The 18,621-nt window shown below is 36.1% G+C and overlaps 1 protein-coding gene across 4 annotated transcripts in view; it reads left to right on the top strand.

Annotated features, from left to right (window-relative positions):
• Positions 1-18,621, top strand: part of LOC101743884 (collagen alpha chain CG42342) — a 380,399-nt gene that overhangs the window by 23,710 nt on the left and 338,068 nt on the right. The window lies entirely within an intron of this gene.

Genomic DNA, 18,621 nt, shown 5'->3' on the forward strand with positions numbered 1-18,621 from the left:
TCTCTTAAATTTTGCTGATTAGTTTTTATTTAAATACAGGAAAGTATTAAGGAAATTCAGTATTTTAGGAAATAATAAATAACGTAAAATAAAAAAAAAATCGTAATTCAAATTATCAATTAAAATAACAAAATAAAATGTATCTATAATGTGAGTATTCGCCACGTGCTTGTCCATGAATTCATGAGTATATACTATGTATTGGCGGGGTGGAGTGGTAATAGAGAGAGAAGGGATGAGAGAACGAAAAGAAAAAGAAAGGTATTATACACTACTCGCTTGTGTATGCGACTGTCGCGCCTGCGCACGTCTCATTTAACGGTTTTATTCCACGGACTTTTTCTTACGGTTTTACTATAAAAACTTTTTCAGTTCGGTCGCGCAGCAAAATCCCTATCTCCTCCAAGCCTGCCATAAGGAACTTCGTTCCAAAATAAATCTTGCAATCGACCTATAATGGATCCAATTTCAACACATCACTATACCACGAATGCATATATTATGTATGTAACTATGTATTAGTTTTAGCTTCGAGTCTTTGACGAACTCTATTTAGTGATTTATGTACAAAATGCACTCATTATACTCAGACCTCAGAAAGCACCGGCATCCCCCCACGTCTAATTAAAACTCATTCCGGCGCAGTCATTTAAATATTTAATTGCTCAGCCGAACCTGACTGAATTAAAAACTTCGCCTTAACGTCTGACCACCTACGTCACACGTACGAGCTTCACACGGTTTCCGATAATAGCATAGAATTCTAGAGGATGCTATAAAGTTTACAGTTAATAGAGCCGTTGACCGTTTTTAGTGGCAATTCTAATCAATTCAATGTGTTTTACTGAAAGGCACACAAATCCAAATATTGGAAGAACATGCCGAGCCAACATAAGTAAGGGCCACTATCCTGCGTACTACTGCTGTTCAGGTTTGTGTAACTGGAGAACCCATAGAAATCTCTACGTGAACGCTGCTTTTTATTCCCTACCTATTCGCTGGTAGCAAAGGCTATTTCAGCTACGCCCTGACGGGTAGGTAAGCTCACGGGCTCAACCTGAGAGAATTTGCTTACACTAACCCTAGCAAGAGCAGTGCTTCCCATAATCTACCACTGGATCGGAATCGCGACCCACTGAGGGTCCGGCGAGAAACTCAGTGGGCTAAACCCTGCCATTTACCTTAAGACATAAAGTTGAAGTTTTAATTCTAATGTACTGTAAAAAAATTCAATCGAATGCATTAAGTCATTTGTAGAAAAAAAATTGCAGAAATGTACTACCAACTGCGGTCCCACAATTTATATAAGACTATGATTCTACTACAGAAATGCTAAAAATAGCTCAACATCACTAGAGGAAGTCCTTCATACAGCAGTCAAAAATGTCCGACCGACGTCCATTTTATACAGACGCACTTGACGAGAATAACCACTAGAGCTGAATCCGGAAAAATCTTGATATATCCGACGCGAACCGTTCGAAACCGGTTATTTCCGGTTGTCGGGCTAAGGACGGGCTACATTGTATTTCGGGCTAGGTCTGTTTTTGCTTATATTTCTCTGCTCTATTATTAGAGTTGTGAATAAAATTTGAATTATTTTAGTTCGAGATTATAATCTAATTTCAGGAACGTGGAAAAATCTTTAGTTACTTCAGAAATTGGGTATTTTAAAGCTAGAAATTATTCGTCTCAATTTCGCTCGGGAGAATCATAATTTTGTGCTTACATAATACATAGTACTATTTATGCATTGTTTCTAATATTATTTAGTAAGTAAAACTTATATAAGCCTCAATATTGAATTTCTTGCTTCTTCCTAAAAAAGTGACGAACTTCCCATTTAACTTTCAACCTCATAATTTCATCTTAGGCAATAAATATAAAGCGGTATATATGTACATACTTTGCTTCTAACTAGAAGCAGGTATATGAAATTTCGTGCTTTTGATTTTGAAAATAATAAAGTTACTGTAAAACCGTCCTTCTTTTATTTACTCCTCTGGGGTAAAATTACCAAAAATATTTCTTAAATGGCTGCTTCTATGTTGCTAAATGGCTGCTGACATAAGTAAACTGAGAAACTTTCAAATTGGAGCCCCAGCGACTTAGAGTCCGTGTTGATGAGTCAGTAAGGACAAGCAATTATTCATGGTATAGAAGAGTTTGACAATTTGTTGGACAACGAAAGTCTGAAGCTTGCTTTCCCTACTCCTCCTTGCGTCGATAATCCGCATTGCTGAGGGTCATGGCTTCGTGAGGCTTTCTTGGAAAAATACACATGGTGAGGTCCCGTGTCCTTCCACGGCAGTGCTTTTGGAAGAGAGTACTTCAGGGCCACTGACGCTTTATTTGTGTCCGGCTAATTAACCGCCGCCGGATATTCGGCGTTGACTATTTTACGGTGAAAAGGTCGAACTCCAACTCAACCCTTTTCTTTTCTCATCCGGGTTTGGGACCGGCATTGGAATCTTACTTATACAATGTGAAATGATTAACAAAAACAACGATATTTAAACTCAGTACTAAAAAATATCATTTTATTCATGTTAACATGAAATCGAAGACTACACCTTTAAAAACCTTTAATTTTATACAAACAAAATCCCGAAATACAGCACTGTTTCTTTCTACGTTTTTCACAATTTGAATGATCAGAAAGAGACTCAGGATAATGAAGCTTGAATTGTACTATAACCAGTAGAACCGATCTCCCGACTGTTCCTGTCCGTTGAATTTCTCTCGGTGACGCCCTTTCAGAGTTCACGTGCCATTTAGGGAATGAATTGTTTCCGGTAACAGTTTACTTCTACCCGACTTTTTCATTAATTTCAGTGGGTAGTTGTGCATTTCGTATAACGGTACCATGCACTCGTGGTCTATCTCTGTTGTTCGTGGCTATCATATAATTTAGTGGCAGGACCTCTTGTGAGTCTACGCGGGTAGGTACCACCATTTCTACCGTGAAGCAGTAATACGTTTCGATTTGAGGGATGGGGCAGCCGTTGTAACTATACTTGAGACCTTAGAACCTGTATATCTTAAGGTGATTGGCGCATTTACGTCGTAGATGTCTATGGGCTCCAATAACCACTTAACACCAGGTGGGCTGTGTGCTCGTCCACCCACCTAAGCAATAAAAAAAAAATAGATGCAGGTGTGAGAAAAGGGCATCTGGAACTATTTTCGTCGAGCGTATAGTCGTTCGGTTGGCAACCTATCAATAATGGATTTACGGTGGTATAGATGTCAATAGAAGTAATTTGCCAATCTACTTGCATTATAAAAAGTATATACTGTAGGGCCACTCGTACAGAGTGGTTAGCGCAATTAACGCATTGAATATAACGCAAAAACACAATATTTGTCGCTATAAATAATGCGACACGTGTTCGCGGTCGCCCCCAGTTGCATTTATAAATCAGATCACGAGGGACCTATTGACTGGTTGCGTTCATTAGAACATTGTATTTGCATAACTACAGATTTGTTATCAAATTTTAACCTAAACACGGTCGAAGGAGATAAATAAAGGACATTCAGCTTATGATGACAGTGGTATTTATTATTTTCTTTTTCCCTACCGTTGAGTATTACAAGTCTATTTGTGTCCTGCGCTTAGCTGTGGCGTCATAGAGTGCAGCTTTTTTTGTCAGGAAAGAAGAATTCAATTCAGTTCCTCTCTTTAAAATAAGTCAGATCTCACATTGCATCTCCGTACAACGTTATTTCTATGAGCACTATCGTATGTTTACTTGGCGAGTATCAGACTGTAGGCCATTTAGGAAGTTTTAGTTATATTGTTAAACGACTACCCCACCTCCAAACTGAGACGCATGACTAATTTGCGACAGGAAAAGGCCATGTGGTAAGAGAGGCCACTCATGCGTTTTTACAATATGCCATACTGTTTGTAAAGGCCATTTAACGATCGCGGTATGCTGGTATACAATTCAGAGAGCGCCGTTGCCTATGAACCCTTTAGTCACTTCCTACACTCAACGACGAGAAGAGGTGGTGCTATGCCAGGCCGATACTATAAAGTCAAAGCACACATCAAAACAGATTTGTCCCAGATATTACCAATGTCTGTGGGTGGCAAAGGGCCCATGGCCTGTATACTCCTCGTCAGCCTTCATATATGTACATCTAAACTCTGGGTCTGCGGAGGGGTTTCAGTTCCCTCTGTATTTTGTAACGTATGATCCATGCTCTGAGGAATTGTTTGAATTGATGCCATCATCTCGTTTTTACCATCGCCTACACCGAAGTAGAGTTCGTTTCAAATCAAATCAAATCAAAAAATTTTTATTCAACATAAATGAAAGTACATACTTGTTGAACGTCAAAAGAACTACCGCCAATTCACAAGAACTAGCCTCCGTCCTGAGAAGAATTGGCAAGAAACTCAGCGGGCATGTTTTTTTTTTTTTAATAAATTATTATTTATTATTTTTTTAATATTACATTATTTTTTTTAAATATGAGTTTTTTACAATGAGTATTATAACGTAACAATTACTACAATATTGAAATGCCCGGAGCGAGCAACTCATTCCCACTTTGTGCAATCTTCTAGATAATCATTGACTTTATAGTAAGCTTTATTGCACAGATGTTCTTTAACAGTTTTCTTAAACCTATGTATATGTAGGTTCTGAACATCTTGTGGGATTTTGTTGTACAGGCGCACAGACAAACACCCGAATGAATTTCGTATCTTATGTAACCTACTCATCGGCACAACAAGCTTGTGTTTGTTCCTAGTATTTCTATTATGTATGTCCGACTTTTTAGGAAACTCCTCAATATGTTTACGAACATACATCAAATTTTCAAAAATGTACTGGGATGGCATAGTGAGAACTTTAATTTCTTTAAATTTCTCCCTCAGGGATTCCCTTGAGTGCATGTTATAAATAGCGCGTATAGCTCTTTTCTGCAGAATAAATATCGTTTCTACATCGGCCGCATTGCCCCATAGCAAAATGCCATAGGACATGACACTGTGGAAGTAACTAAAGTAAACTAAACGAGCCGTGTCCGCGTTTGTTAACATTCTAATTTTTTTTACTGCGTATGCTGCAGAGCTGAGCTTACTCGCTAATTTATGAATATGAGGTCCCCATTGCAGTTTGGAGTCCACTGTTATACCAAGAAATACGGTTGACTCAACAAGCTCCAATGATTCCTCAGAAACAATTACATCACTATCCACTTGTCTCACATTTAAAGATGGTTTAATACATTTTAAAGTAAATTTAATACATTTAGTTTTCTTACTATTCAATAATAGGTTATTGATACGGAACCAATGAACCACACACGAAATCGCATCATTCACTTCGTCATAGACTTGTAATTGTCGTTTAATTTTAAATAATAAAGATGTATCATCTGCGAATAATACGACCTCGTGTCGGGACTCAATAAAACTAGGTAAATCGTTTATATATATTAGAAATAGAAAAGGACCCAAAATGGAACCCTGAGGTACACCCATTTTCAACAAGGTACCTGAAGATCTATTACCTTTCACATCTACTGTTTGTATCCGTCCTGATAAATAGGAAGTAATAAGTTCCAATGCACCATCCCTAATACCATAGTGATGTAGTTTCCTCACCAATGTTTCATGTTCAACACAGTCAAATGCTTTGGATAAGTCACAGAAAATTCCAAGACAATCATGTGATTCCTCCCAAGATTTAAAAATATTTTTGACTAGATAAGCACCTGCATCAGTTGTAGAGCGACCCCTGGTAAACCCGAATTGTTTATTATGAAGCAGGTTATTTGAATTAAAATGTTCTAAAAGTTGTGTCAAAATTATTTTTTCAAAGATTTTACTCAACGTAGGGAGTACTGAAATAGGTCTATAGTTAGAGGGGTCATCAGTACTACCAGATTTAAAAAGAGGAATCACTTTACTATGTTTCATTAAGTCAGGAAATACACCACACCTAATACAATCATTAAAAATACTAGCAAGATGAGGAGCAATAATGTCTATTACAGACTTCAAAACCTTTACTGATATTCCCCACAAGTCAGCTGTATTTTTTACATTAAGGCTATTAAAACTTTTTATTATATTGCTTGAATTAATTTCCTTAAATTTAAAAATTTCATTACATTTGTTGACATGTTTATGCAATAATATTTCAGCTGCTGTGGGGGATGAATTTAGAGAAGTGGTAGTTGAAACTGGAATGTCAGAGAAAAACTTTTCAAAAGCATTAGCCACATCTTTATGACTAGTTACCAATTTATCATCTATTTTTAATGAGAATTCTTGGTGGCTATTTCTGACTTTTCCACTTTCTCTACCAATGATGTTCCAAGTCATCTTTATCTTGTCAGGGGCATTTTTTATTAAATCACTTAAATGTAAAGATTTTGCCGCTAAACAAACTTTTCTAAATACTTTTGAATAGTTCCTGACATATTGATGAAATGTTTCATCATTATTATAGGCTTTTTCAGAGTACAGATCATATAACTTTTTTCTACTTTTGTACACTCCGGTGGTGGCCCACTCGCTGAACACTGTTTTGTTTTTTAATGTTACAGTTTTAGGAATAAATACATCAGCAAAGACCAAATTAATTCTCTCAAACATATTCTGGTATGACAAATTTGGGTTATGGTTATAAATAATTTCTGAATGTTCTTGCTTAATATTTTTTCTAAACTTCTCAATTCGTTTTTTATTAATAGGAACAATCACAAGAGTATTTTTATCTATAGAATTGATATTAGATTCAAAAGACACAAATTGTCCACTATGATCTGATGTTAACTGATTAATAATTTTTTTGTTAATCGGTGTTACATTTGTAAATATGTTATCTAAACATGTTGCCGATGTGGTCGTTGTCCTAGTAGGCTCTAAAAATAAATTTGGGAGGTTATATGACTTTAACAGTGTTCTGAATCTAATAGTGGTATTTGTGTTTTCTAAAAGATTAATATTAAAATCACCACATACAAAAATTTGTTTATTAGAAACAGAAAGCTTCAACAATGCATTTTCCAAAATATTTTCAAAAGAATCATATAACGCATCAGGAGGTCTGTAGACGCAGACAACAATGAGGTGCTCAAGCTCAACACAGGAAATTTCAATAATTCTCTCAACAGAGAGGGCCACTACATCCTTTCGTTCCTTACATTTCAAACATTTACTAACGAGAATCAGTGAGCCACCGCGAATAGCGTTCTCTCTGCAGAAGGAACTTGACAACTGGTGATCATTAAAATTAAACAATAATTCATAATTTCTAAACCAGTGCTCAGTAACACAGAATATATTAATATTATGCATATTTAAAAACATTTCAATTTCTAGCTCTTTACCCATCATCCCTTGTAAATTTTGATGCACCAAATTGAATATGTTAATAATTGAAACGTTAACGTCTTTTGATGGGTATAATCTAGTTGTATTAATTGATTTGTAATTGCAAGAGTGTGACTCCTTTGTCTTATCAATTAATTTAAATTGGAAGCAGATTCCAAAGTCTTAAAACATGTCAAATTTTTTTCCTGCTCAATAGAAGCAGGTATTTTTTTAGCTAAATTTATAGCTAGGAAATTGTGTATAAAATACTGTAGCGATGTTGCTACTTGTCTAAAATTTTTATTACTTAATTTAAATAAGTCATTTTTTGATGTCCTTAAATTTCTAAAATTTATTATATTATTTATGTCTATTAATTTAAATGCATATTTTTTGGATGTCAAGGTGCAGTTATTATTATCAAAAGCATTATAAATTGCATTATTAATATTAAATCTAATTTTGTTTTCTGTCGGTAAGTCTTGCAAGTAAGCAAAAGTGAACATAATAAGTTTTTTAATATTTAACATATTAACTTTTTCAACATAATGCAAAATTTGTTTTTGGTTAACGTTTTCTCTCCTCCCTAACATAATTATTATGACAGTGTTTAGACAATGTGTGGTATTTAAAATCTTATCAAATATTTGTGCTGGATTAGCACCTGGCATACAGTAATTAATCACATGTTGTCCAAAACAAAGGTCATGTAATGCCACACCCATCTGTTTCCCCAGCTCATCACTAAAAATTTTAATTTTAATTTTGTCTTCTCTAGAAACTTGTGAAGATGCAGTAGTAGGTATACAGATAGGTGCTGCCTTCACAATATCATTGGTTTGAGACTCTAGCACTGAAAGAGTAGACACATTATGTTTTTGAATTTCAACATGTGGTAGCTCCTGACAACCCGATGCAGAGCATTTACATTCAGCGTACTGCATTGTCAAAGAGTCAAAACGCTGTTGATTATAATTACAAGTATCAATTAAATTGTCCATTGCCAACACATGCTCACTAATGTCCCTCTGTGCTAGTTCATAGTTTAATGTAATGTTCTCTAAACTTGACTTTAAATTGTTTATTTGTGTAGATAAACGTTCTATTTCTTCCAAGTGTTTGTGATGAATTTGTTGACTCTGTTCAGTCAATACAGCAACCTGGTGTGAAAGTGAAGTTCTCTGCTTGCAAATGAGCTTGATGTAATCCTGAGACTTGTAATTTCTCAATTTACGTTGAGTCTTATATATTAATTTATTAATTTTAACATATTTCCTTACTTTATTTTTACTTAAAACTAACTGGGAGCGCTCTGAGGTCTCTGCATCACTACCAGTCAGATCAATAGTAGTTATGTCAAAATTCAAGGCAGTATCTACAGCAACCAAAGAGGGTTCGCTCTTAACCAGTTCCGAATATAAGCTCTGAGGCTGCTGTTCCTTAAGTTTACATAGCTCTGACCGCAAGTCAGAAATACAATCATCAGCCTCAGCCAATTTATGTCTCAACTCAGCGGTGATTTTCAATGAATCACAAAATTCATCACTGCATTGAGAAAAGGTGTTAATCGTATCCTGCAACTTCTGGTTGGTCTCAAGAGCTTCACTGTGTTCAATGAAGAGCTGAGACAATTGTTTTTTAAGGTCAGTATTCTTAGAGATGACTGACAGCATCTCCTCTTCATTTTGTTCACTTTCTTGTAAAAGTATATCATATTTTTCGCGAGTATTTTTTAATTGTTCTAAAGCAATACGAAGCTGTTCATCAACCTGACGAGATTTGATGCTGCGAGTCATCATTTTAAAATAAATTACAATAAAATATGTAAAGAAAATTTACGAAGTTGCCGGTCAGATTACCCTCAAATTACAAAATATTACACACTCACCAAGCAATATATTATAACGTTAACAATCAATTAAATAACGTTTTAAAGCACTATTTATAATATAGTTTACTTATTTATACGGAGTTTCACTGCGTTCTTCCACAGTTCGTTTCCAGAGATTTTTTTTGCCACCTACCATCCGGCTTTGCAATGAGCTCCCCTCCATGGTGCTTCCCGAGCGCTATGACATGTCCTTCTTCAAACGAGACTTGTGGAGAGTATTTAATGGTAAGCAGCGGCTAAGCTTTGCCCCTGGCATTGCTGAAGTCCATGGGCGACGGTAACCATTCACTACCTGCCTAGTAGAGCAATAAAAAAAATTTAAGTTAAATTTTTTTTAAAGTTATTTGAATATTAGTCTCATAATGTTCCATGCATTTATCTGTTGTTTAACTTACTTATAGTGATAGTTCCTACACAATGTTACGGTGTTTGAATCCCGCCGGCGGGTACCACTTGTTCTAATGAAATACGTACTTATCAAATGTTCACGATTGACTTAGATTGTGAACTGGCGCGGGTGATACCACCACCCTGCCTATTTCTGCCGGTTTGAAGGATGGGGCAGCTGTTGTATCATAAAACTGAGACATAGGACTCATGTCTGAAAGTGGGTGTGGCTCCATTTACGTTGTTTATATGTATGGGCTACGGTGACAACTTAACTCAAGGTAGGTCGTGAGCTCGCCTATTCATTTAAGCAAGAAATTAAAGAACACGACAATCATTCAGCTCATAACAGCACGATCGATGGTGCGAAATTAGCCTTCATAAATACGTGTGGAAATATTTTTTCTGAAATAAAAATAACCTAATATCACAAGAAACCCAATTAAAGATTTTAACTTTATAATATATCTATTACGATCAGATCACAACAATTCTCTTTCACTATTGCGTTCTACAATTAATTTGTCAGAAAATTGCTGTCAGTATATTATCTGCAAATTAATTTTGCTGCTAAAATGACAAGCGACCTAGATAAATGTACGCTGATATGGTATTTAGAAATAAGTCACATTAATCATAAACTTATTTTGAAACACAGTGTTGATACGAAATCAAATTAATTAGAGTATTTTCGTAGCATAATATAGACTTCAGAAATTATCATAATCTAAATTAAAAAGCCAAAATGCAATCAGATGTGCTTTACTTTGTTTTTCAGGCAAAATCGAAATCCTGTTCTAATTTAAAATTTTAGAAAATTAAACCGTTTTCAAATGATTAGAACGTAAATAGTTTGTTGAGGTGCCGACTTAAGAAAATTCCGCTTGAGTTTGAAATACCATTTCAGCAGTTAGTGTAGTTGTAATTCCACTGAGCTCTCTCAGGATGCCATGTTTCAAAACGATATTCATTTTCACATTCATTCAACGAAAACAAATTTCCATAAACCGTTACGACTGAGCCAATTGTCGGTCCGTTTTCGTTAAAGGGGAAGATCTCACCACGACTAACTGGGATCACATTTTGTATCGCTGTGGGTGATTTTCTATTCGAGCTATTTGCTAAAGGGTTGTTTTCTATGTCATGGCTTAAAAACATATTGTTACGCCGGTAAGAGTAACGCCATCTATCGTCGAATAGTCGAACGAATATCGGAGGGTCTAGTAGCACCTAGAACGCTCGGGAAGTACAAAGCCCTCTATTGTGTGGAATATTCTCGATAATTCTAGAAATGTGGTATCGGCTATAAAAGCGTTGTAGAGATGGCATACAGTCAGTCAGTAATCGGAACTACTCGAAGCGAAATAGCGAACGGATCACCTGAAGCGAAACGGACGAAGCGAATTGAGAATTTTAGTGTTTGTGAAGTGTTTTAAGTGTTCTAAGTCCAGTGTAGTCAGAGCGCGGAGGGCCCAATTTCGGCGGTCCGTGCTGGAGTCATAGTCCAGGTGACTGACCGATCCTTCGGCTGGTCGTAGGACCGTCGAGGCGATTCGCCTAGCCCTTGTGGTCTGGGGGAATCGTGACAGAGGACGCCTCACTTTCCGGCTCACGCAGGTGCTCACTGGCCGTAGTTGCTTCGGTGAGTTCCTGCACCGAATCGGAGCCGAGCCGACGGCAGAGTGCCACCATTGTGCTTGCGACTTGGACATGGCGGAGCACACGCTCGTTGCCTGCACCGCATGGGAGGGGTGGCACCGTGTCCTTGTCGCAAAAATAAGAAACGACTTGTCGTAGCCGAGTGTTGTGGCATCGATGCTCGACAACGACGAGTCGTGGAAGGCGATGCTCGACTTCTGCGAGTGCACCATCACGCAGAAAGAAGCGGTGGGGCGCGTGAGAGACGCACAAGCCCGCCGCCGTCGAGCGGGGGCTAGGGAGGCGGATCTCGCCCAATCCCTGGCCCTCTAAGTGTTTCGGGTCCCCCTCATATTATGCCGGTCTGGGGCTCGGCGAAAGGGGCCTAAGAAGACGACGTGCAAGCTGCTCTGCACGCGTTTTACGCAAGAGCATCCGGGTGATAGAAGGCCGGCTATCCTCGACCCACGCTGGTTCTGACCCAGCGGGGTATTCCGTAGGATGAGTCATTCTAACCGGCGCCATCTAGGCGGGCTTCGGACAGCCTGCCGACTGAGAGGGAGCGTGATGGGACAGATGTGCTCCGCACTAAACGCTTCACTCTCCCCCCTTTGCCTTTTCATGAGTTCTGTCTCATACGAGGCTTGGACGTGGGTTATTGAACGACAAGAGGTTTTAGTCGGTTCGACTCAGACATACCTCGCCCGCCATCCCCAGTGGAGGGTGGGAGTCCAGCGATTTCCTACTGAACAAAAAAAAAGTGTTCTAAGTGTTGAATACAGTTTTTAGTTGTAATTCAGTAGAATTTTTATTTATCCCGAACCCCAGCGCGTAACAATATACAAGTATTAGGCCGCTCTTAGTTCGTTTGTATCTCTGATATTGTTTCTAACGATAATCACTATTTATATTTCATAAACATCGTCATTATGAAAAATAATAAACAGGAAGCATTTCGTCTCGAAAATTTGTATTATTTTTATCACATGCCGTATTCCATTATGTAACAATCGCAGCCTTCGAAGCTTAAACAAACGAGCTTACACCGTATAAGCTATAAAAACATAATTTCCCGGATTGGCCCGAGTTGACAATCATTGCCAGCATACTCTGGAGTACTGTTTATATGCCATAAAACGATACCAATTTTTAAGCGTATAATTTTGCCTTCTGGGATTCATGTAAAATGATAGCTGTCATTATTTTGCGGGTATATAAATTCTTTTAGAAGGAAATTGGATCAGAAAGAGCCCGAACTTTTTGTATAGATCAGACTAGGCTTGGATTGGATTTATAAGCATAAAGTGTGTTATACATTTATTGCTATTGATGGGTATCTAAAACATTCATGGGTTAAGACTGATCTGTGGAATCTTCATCCTTGTCATTGACTGACTTTAAATAATTAGCAATATTGTAATTATTAATGGTGTAATGATATGGATTATTGAGTTATAGAATATATATACAAGGTTATACCACCGAAATAAATAAAAAAAAACTAAGCTGACCAAGCACCTTAAGTCGTGCGTGATGCAAATTATTTCATAAAAACATGCACGGGCTTATGGCAAATTTCATAGAAAATTAAATCCCCTACTACGGTTTTCGGTTAAGGAAACGAGACATTTTCGTTCCCGCGGGAGTTGTCCCCACTTAATTTAATGCTACAAATTGGCCTCATGTTACTCCCGCTGAAGGATTTACAACGTTATATATGAGACGAATTTGGAGCATGTCACTAACCTTTAATGGTGTTTGGAAGTTACTTTGAATATTTTAAATATTTTGTCGTATGAATTGGACGCGAGCTCAGATCTTTCTCGAGTAAGAATGACTTCCTCGAGTTTCCGCATGCTATAATAATATGTCTTCTTCTTCAATTGTGACTTCATAAGAATTTCAATCTAAACACGCCGTAACTTCACTCAGCTACACTGAACTAAACAATATGCACTTATATTGTAACTCACAAGGCTTATGTAAAATCATCCCAAAATCAATGAGCTTACATCGACAGATAGCTATTAACGCCCATCAGTTTTGTCACGGAACTATTGAATTTACCACCAGAAAATTGGATACAAATCAATAATGTAAAACCTAGATTTAAACAACTTTCCAAGATTTTTGTACAGAGTTGCAAGTAACACTTATTTTATTTTAAAAAACATTTTTAAATGTGACTTTAGCGGCTGCCTTGCTGCGCTTCTGTTATTATCGACTTTGTTGCTAGGGCTAGTGTTAACAAATTCTCTCAAGGTGGGCCCGAGAGTTAACCCACCCGTCCGGGCATAGCTGGAATAGGGTCTTAGGCTACTAGCAGTAGGGGAAAAAAATCTACCTTCTCCGATACTGAAATTGATGGTAAAAATCATGCCAAATTAGTTAATAAAATGCAAGCCTTGTTGGACTCGGTTCGAAGCTATACAAAACTAAAACTATTAAATTCAAATTGTAATCTAGAATTGACTTATCAAAGCACTAGTAAAAGCAATTCAAAATATTATTAGCTTGTTAACGCTCGAATGTACATAATAAATGATTCGATCTTATTCTGTATGGCCGTTATATTTCATACAGTTCGCTCTGGACAGTTTCAAACGACCCGTTTTGTACGACTTAGATTATCCACTACTATTTGAATTTATCATTAAATGGTTTTATTATAATTATAACATTCTACTTAATTTTATTTATGGTAATTGGACAAATTTGTAATTAACATGTGTTTCCGTCCTAATTTTACGATGAAATATTATTCCTTTATTATAAAATTGTAAAATAAATCGGTTTAACAATTACATGGTCATGAAACTTTGATCTCAAATCTTATAGATCTCAAATCTTATAAACGGCCGTCTGGTGTAGTGGTAAGTGACATGGTCACTACACAAGGGGGTCGCGGGTTCGAATCCCGCCAAGGGAAGATATTTGTATGATAAATTATATAAATGTCTTTTCCAGGGTTATGGATGTATCTTAAATATATGTACGTGTATAATAAAAATCTTACATTTATATCCCTTATCTGGTACCTGTAACACAAGTTCTTTACGAACTTATCACGGGACCAGTTAACGTGGCGTGATTGTTAGTAAATATTTATTTATATTTATTTATTTATTATTTATTTATTATTTATTTATTATTTATTTATTATTTATTTATTATTTATTATTTATTTATTATTTATTTATTATTTATTTATTATTTATTTATTATTTATTTATTATTTATTTATTATTTATTTATTTATTATTTATTTATTATTTATTTATTATTTATTTATTATTTATTTATTATTTATTTATTATATTTATTATTATTTATTTATTTATAGTCATGGCACCTAAAATAGTTCTACCTGTCTTGAGATATTAAGTCAAAATCTCCAATAATTAACAATACTGGCTTTCTAACCATAACTCAAATTCATATTCAAATAGATTTAAAACCATAGGCAAGACGGTTGTTGTTATCACGAAGTAAAATTACTGGGAAGACTTAAAGCATATAGTAGGGGCGACTTCCCTACAAACAACTGCTAAAGAAACTGCATAGTTCAGTTGGTGATAAATTGGTGACAACGAACCACACTCTAGAGGTATCAAGGCATTGTGGAAGGAGTACAGGGAAACCTGACTAATGGACATTAGCGTATATTTATCTCTGTTTTTGATTCGTACTAATTGCATTTCCGTATTGTAGGGATAGATGTTCGATAAATTGTTTAATGGAGTCAATAGACCTAGATTATTAAAACAAAATGACTAATTTGTGTTAGAATTTTATTGACAGTCATAATTGGAATATTAGTAGTGATATCTTACACGCCTTTCGAGCTTAGTTGGTAGTCTACTAGTCTCGATGCTTGAAAGAGGTAGTATTAGTAATTTAATAAGTATTATTATGTATGCTGATAGTCGCAGCGAGGTTATAGATTCCAACAACACAAATCTTATACCTTTAAACGAGCAATTCTTGTATATATATATAATCTGAATCTCGGAAACGGCTCCAACGATTTTTATAAAATTTAGTATACAGGGAATTTCGGGGGCGATAAATCGATCTAGCTGGAATTATTTTCAGAAAATGTTGTTTTATCGTGTTTTCAATAATCAACTTTATTGATAATCAACTTTATGACTCTTCTCGACATCTATTGGCGAATAATAATACTATTTTTCTTAATTGAGGGCAACTAACCGCTTTAAAGACACAACAAGATGGCGTAATCAAAAAAAAAACGAGTAAAGCTCGGTCATCATCTAGTTATTTTGTTTAAGAGCTTTGTTATGTTACCATTTTCCACCTGATTGATCTTTAGTGTTGTTGCAAGTGCCACAAACACAGATGAGTATACAAATAGCTTAGGATCTTAGGAACAAACAGATCTATCTACCCTACATCTGATCCTTTTTTTAGTATTACCACTAGAACTCGATAACTCCCTTCGAGAATATACATAATAATCTTTTTCAGATATTTCGAAAATATGTTGTTTTCCCCTGAACCTAAAATGAGGGTCGCGCTCTGAAGGGAAGCACAGCAGTATTAGAATACCGCAAAGACTTTACTTTCCTCCTGATGTCTCCAAGAACAATCTAGCGCTATGTGGAGCGTGACTAATACGTTGGATGGAATCGAAAAAATATGAGATAATTATTATCTAATAAATGAAGTTTATCATATACTTCGAAACGCAAGATGAGTCTACTGTTGTAAAATAATGTAATAGCGTGTTGTGAGAGAAGGTAAATTAAAAAAATTGTATTCTTCAGAAGACGTTGGTTTTTTTTTCTGTTTTTTTTTTATTTTTTTTATTGCCCTTGTAGGCAGACGAGCATACGACCCACCTGGTGGTGAGTGGTTACCGTCGCCCATGGACTTCAGCAATACCCGGGGCAGAGCCAAGCCGCTGCCTACCGCTTAATATTCTCCCCAAGCCTCGTTTGAAGAAGGACATGTCATAGCGCTCGGGAAACACCGTGGAGGGGAGCTCATTCCATAGCCGGATGGTACGTGGCAAAAAAGACTTCTGGAAATGTACTGTCGATGAACGCAGCGGTTCCAGATAATATGGGATTCTTAAATCGATTTAAGAATATGGCTCGTACAAGAATGAACTTGCAATCCGAAATCCGAAATATCTGAATCCGAAATACATCCTATTTATTTTTAAGTAAAAATATATTTACATCGGAACAATCAAGTTTTTAAAAGCACTCCACATTTAACTGAATATTGAGGCGATTCATAATCATTTTAAAAGTTATCAGCTAAACTTTTTATGATTTTTCCAACTATAAAATACTAAATGATCTATCGGTATTAAAATTCAAACAGTTACAAATTCAAAATGCGAAAAGTTATTCACGAAGGACGTTATTCACATTCGAAATGCGTCAGACTGATAAATGGATTCCATCTGACTTGAAGTAGCAAAAATACTGACGGTTATAAATATTATTTCATTTTCTATTAAATTTAAATTCAGAAGATCTTTTATCGTTTATCGTCGAAGGAGGTAGGCGAGGTCACCTCAATGGCTACTGGATTGTCTAGAGTATAGAGAGAGACCAGCTATTTATTCAGTATAAGAACATAGTATTTTTGAGAGTGACGGCTATTTCAGTAACTAACAAAACAACAGTTAACAAGATATAGCAGCGGCAAACAAGACCACATACCATTTACAATATTATTATGAACGCCGTTGTGCAACTTGAAACAATAGAATGACGTTTCCCGAATTTATCATAATGGTGTTGTACTACATCGCGCAGTGCTAAGCTAGTTTTGGTTAGGCCGAGACCTTAGGTATAAGGAAAGATCATCCCTTGAGTGGGTTTTATTACTCGGTAGACAGACGCGACGGTTTGAATGCTGCTGTTTCCATAAATTTCATTTTTACTGGTGGTAGGACCTCTTGTGGGTCCGCCCGGGTAAGTACCACCATCCCGCCTATTTTTGCCGTGAAGCAGTAATGCGTTTCGGTTTGAAGGGTGAGGCAGCCGTTGTAGCTATACTGAGACCTTAGAACTTATATTTCAAGATGGGTGGCGTATTCGTTTTGTAGATGTCTATGGGCTCCAGTACCACTTAGCACCACGTGGGCTGTGAGCTTATCCACCCATCTAAGCAATAAAAAAAAGAAACAAGATCGTCTTCTTGTTGTCGTTAACTTGATTAAATGTTTTTGGCTGACCTATTTTATTTTGTGTCAGCCACTACTGCCATATATATCCTCTGGTCAGGGATCAGAATGAAGTACAGGTGTCTTCGGTAAACCGAATAAATAGTATAACCACAATTACAGTTAATACTAGATTGCCTGTAGCTGAAAAAGTTATTATTAAGCGAACCTCTGAAAATAAGCACGTAATGTTTTATATGTTAATATTTTTCTTGTATCTTCACAAGCGTGTATTTTACTTGATAATTCGGTTCGCTGGAGCTCGGCTAATGGTCTGTGAACTGTCTGATATTGGAAGGGAAAAAAATGTTAATGTGAAAATATCAGTTTGCAACTTTATAAGTAGAAGGGGGTTTTTATGGTATTTGAGAAAACGTGTTACAAGTATGTACAAAATATATTTTTGATGGCTGTAGTTAGTCTAATGAGCTTATTGAGTTTGAGGAACTTAATATTCATGATACAATTATTATTCATGACACTTCAATCTCATATCTCAAGACAGTTAATGTAGTCATGTGTATGGACTCCGATAGCCATTTAACACCAAGTTGGTTGATAATAAGACCGTCATATTTCGAATAAAAGTTAATAAAAACTGTTAGAGGTTGTTATTGATCAAAACGTGCGAAGACACTGGTGTGAATCACCAGCAATACCATCCAACCAGAATAAAAGTTAATTCGTTTATTGAGCACCGGTGCCCGAAACTAATATGTGTTATCTATATATTAATGTGAAGCAAAAATGTTGTATCCCTTTTTACGAAAATTGCGCGGACGGAGGAGTATGAAATTTCCCACACTTATAAAGAATATAGTGAAGGAGTGCAAAATGCTAATATTTTTTTAAATTATGCCAAAAAAATACATTAAAACAATAAAAAAAAAAAATTACACACACCACCATGTATTTGACGCACACACGCATGCATACTATTTATTGTCAAACTTTTGTTCTTGACGTCTATGGTCAAATTGAGAATAGATTAAATATTGTTTGTCTTTATTAATATTTTTCTCTAGTGTAGTCTTGGTGAAATTTGTGATTATAAAAGTATAAGTCTTTGAAAATAGAATCATAATAGTGTACAGACTTATAGTTTCAATTAATTATAGACGAATTTCAACTACCGGGCGACCACTAATTAATAAAAATTAC

The sequence above is a fragment of the Bombyx mori genome, chromosome 6, assembly GCF_030269925.1.
Source record: "Bombyx mori chromosome 6, ASM3026992v2".
NCBI lineage: Eukaryota > Metazoa > Arthropoda > Insecta > Lepidoptera > Bombycidae > Bombyx > Bombyx mori.